The sequence below is a fragment of the Pteropus alecto genome, unplaced genomic scaffold (genome assembly GCF_000325575.1).
Source record: "Pteropus alecto unplaced genomic scaffold, ASM32557v1 scaffold39, whole genome shotgun sequence".
Classification (NCBI taxonomy): Eukaryota; Metazoa; Chordata; class Mammalia; order Chiroptera; family Pteropodidae; genus Pteropus; species Pteropus alecto.
The window spans coordinates 10906346-10909914 of NW_006443568.1; the positions used below are offsets into that span (position 1 = coordinate 10906346).

Consider the following 3569-nt stretch of genomic DNA (forward strand, 5'->3'; position numbering starts at 1 on the left):
ACAAAGAAAATTGTTCAAAAACACAAAGGGCCATTAGCAAAGAACCGAGAGACATGGTTCTTGTCGCACTTCCTCCCTGGAAGAAGTATGTCCCTTTTCCTCTCTGGATCCCAGGTTCGTAATCCAAAAAATGAGGAAGTTAAACTATATGATCTCAGGCTGGCGGCTGGAGCCAGATCCAGCCTCCTGGAGGAACCGAGTCTCCTGCAGCTTTGGGTGTCACCTGTTGTGCCAGGTGCACAATGCTGCACAAGAGGAGATGCCATTTGAATGTTGGGAGAAGGAATGCCAGAGCTGATGGCCACATATTATCCAAACAAGAGAAATATGTAGGCTGGGGACCCTCTAAACTCTCCTCCAGGATGGACTTTCTGGTTCTCCTCTCGTTCTCCCTGGCTTTGGTGCCGAGTGCTGGTGTTATGATCTGTATAGGCTTGAAACCCATTACCTGAAAGGCCCGGTCAGGGGAGGCGCACAGGTATTTTCCCGTATACTCTGGAAAGCCTTCAGAGGGCTTGCTTCACGACCTCTTTCATACATGAAACTTCACAATCCTACATCTCATTTTGCAAGGGATGGTTTATGCTGAATACACCTGAGAAATATCTGGCTCTTGTCAGGAGCTGGAGTTCTCCTTGTATTACCTTCTGCCCTATCTGCTGCCGATAGAAATAAACCTGTTTTCTCACACCCTAAGTTGTGTAACCGGCCCTGGTACCGTAACGAAAGCAAATAAATTATTGTTTCTTCGAGTTTATAAATTCAGTGATGTTTTCAAAGAACATGAGGTGCTCTGCTTGTGTCTTAAGGAAAGAGATGCGATCCAGGCACTGGCACGTGTGTAACCAGTGTGTGCACCATTTGGACCATCACTGTGTTTGGGTGAACAACTACATCGTGGCCTGGAATGCCAAATACTTCCTCCTCTACTTCCTGATGTCAACGGCCTCAGCTGCCACCGTGGCCACTGTGTTTCTGGTCCAGTTGGTGGTGTGGTTGAACTTGTACCTGGAGACTTATGTTAATGACCTGGGACACTTCCAGGTTATTGACACCATCTTTCTTATTCAGCACCTGTTCCTGACCTTCCCAAGGACTGTCTTCCTGCTGGGCCTTGTCCTGGTGCTGAGCTGCCTCCCGAGTGGATACCTGTGCTTTGCTCTTTACCTGGCCACCACCAACCAGACCACTGACCAGTGGTACAGAGGTGACCAGGCCTAGTGCCAGTGTTGCTCCCACGTGGCCTGGCCCCCATCAGCAGAGCCCCAGTCACGGGAATATTCACTCCCTTGGGCTTTGGAGCAATCTTAGAGAGATCATTCTACCTGCAGCTGCACATTATGAGAGAAAGAAGAAATAAGAATGAGAAGAGTCTTACCGCCTTTTAAATATAGTAGGGGTACAGAGGCAACCAGGCCTAGTGCCAGTGTTGCTCCCACGTGGCCTGGCCCCCATCAGCAGAGCCCCAGTCACGGGAATATTCACTCCCTTGGGCTTTGGAGCAATCTTAGAGAGATCATTCTACCTGCAGCTGCACATTATGAGAGAAAGAAGAAATAAGAATGAGAAGAGTCTTACCGCCTTTTAAATATAGTATACATTTATTTGTACAAGTGGATATTTAATTTCTAAAAAAAATAAAAATAAAAATAAAAACTATGTAATCTCCACAGGCCCTACCACCATAAAATCCGAAGACATCTTTTACTGCTTTCTGCTCTCCTTGTTACAAAACATCCGATTATTCATTGAAGACTATAAATCATATATTATCCTCAGGGCCACGATGTATGGCTGTTCTGGTTGTACACTAAACAAACCCAGAGGGTACCGTTCACATTATAATCTGTGTAAACTACATCTCTGTGTTGGGTGGTGTAACCCGAACATTCGTACATAGCAGCCCTGATTATGCTCTTCGATTTTATAAATATCTAAGGTTTTACCTTTTATTTTCTCAATATCCATTGTTTCCTGGTCTTGGGTCTCTAATAGCAGAGATGAAACATTAATGTCTGATACTGAGCAAAAGTACTCTTTTACTGATTAACTCATTCATGGACATGAAATGAGGACAATAACATTCATACAATCTATTTATTGATTATCTACTATGTGCAGGACACTTTACATATATTACTACATTTAATCCTCATGGCATCGTATGGGGTATAAATTATTATCTTTATCTTTGGATGCGAAAATTGAGGGAGACAACATAGACTGCCCAGGGTTCATAGCTATAGGTCAAAAGTGGCCGAGACAGGGATTCAAAACTTGCTCTGACTCCAAAACTCATCCTCTTTCCACTTTACTGTTCATTGACAGCATCTTCCTTACATTCCGTAATCTCCCTACAGCTTGACTCTTGAGACATCAGTGAACAAAAGCAAGTAATTCGAACATTCAATTAACTGGAAACAGCAGTAACGTAGCATAAATATGCTGGAAAGAAAGTCGGTTCTCACCAATTTTCACCTGATGTCACTCACTAGAGATGCACTTACCTCTCTGTGGGCCTCAGTGTTGTCATCTGTCAGAGGGATGATGTCTTGGGCCCTTTTTAGGATATTCAAGTACCAGCAATTTAATTATTTGCATTCTCTTACTTTTTAAGTTTGTTGCTCTTTCTGGCCTCAACTAAACTCTGTACAACTCTTGAGATCACTTCAACCACCAGGGAGCATTCTCCGTGGTCCCGACCTCGGAGCTCCAGCCCTGACAGTTAAGTCTGGAAAAGAGATGTGTGATTGGTGAAGCCTAAATCACAGTCCACACCTTAGCTGCAAGGGAGGCTGGGAAAACAAGCATTGGGCTTTATGGCATCTATACAGTAAGGTAGGCTCTGCCTCTCACTGAGACACATAAAGTGGGAATTTCTTGAACAAGCAGGAAAAAAATTGACAAATGTTTATGCAGTTTTATTAACCTGTGGGTCTTGGGCAAATCCCTTATCTTCGCTTAGCCTCAGTTTCCTCAACTGAAAATAAAGATAATAACACCTGCTTCAGAGAGCGAAAGCCCAGAAGGCAAAGGCAAAGCCTTTCTGTCTTGAGTGTGTGGCAGGACGGGGGAGAGGGGAGACGCTCCTGGGAAAGGAATGAGATGCCTGTAAGGATTATGACCCAAGGTGATTACATTTCGATCATCAAGGCAAGGACTGGGGCTGAAATTCTATTAAAAGTACAAATGATCCAGAAGTGTTTCCTTTCCAATAGTAATCACTAAACAATGAAGATTCTAGAAAGAGTCTGACTTAAAGAAAAGAAAAAGGGAAAACAAAGATGCTCTAAACTGGGACACAGTGCATACAGAGCCAGGAGAGGGAGGAAAGTCAAAACGTAGGGCAGTCCTAAAAAAAGAGGTTATCTTGCCCTAAATCAGGATTGGGTAACAGCTTCAACTTCTCACCAAGGGCTCCAAGTCACCTGACCCTCCCACATGCCAGCAGACTCTAACCAAGTCACACAGTCAGCAAGTACAGCAGCAGTAAAACTAAACAAATCTCTGCATCTCTGCTTTTTCATGCCTAAGCCCTCTCCACATGAAAAAAATCTAATGTAATTTTT

At 43.9% G+C, this 3569-nt stretch overlaps 1 pseudogene; it reads left to right on the forward strand.

The window, feature by feature from the left end:
* The first annotated feature begins 362 nt into the window (after positions 1-362).
* On the forward strand, positions 363-1360 carry LOC102880207 (annotated as a pseudogene).
* The last annotated feature ends 2209 nt before the right edge of the window (positions 1361-3569 follow it).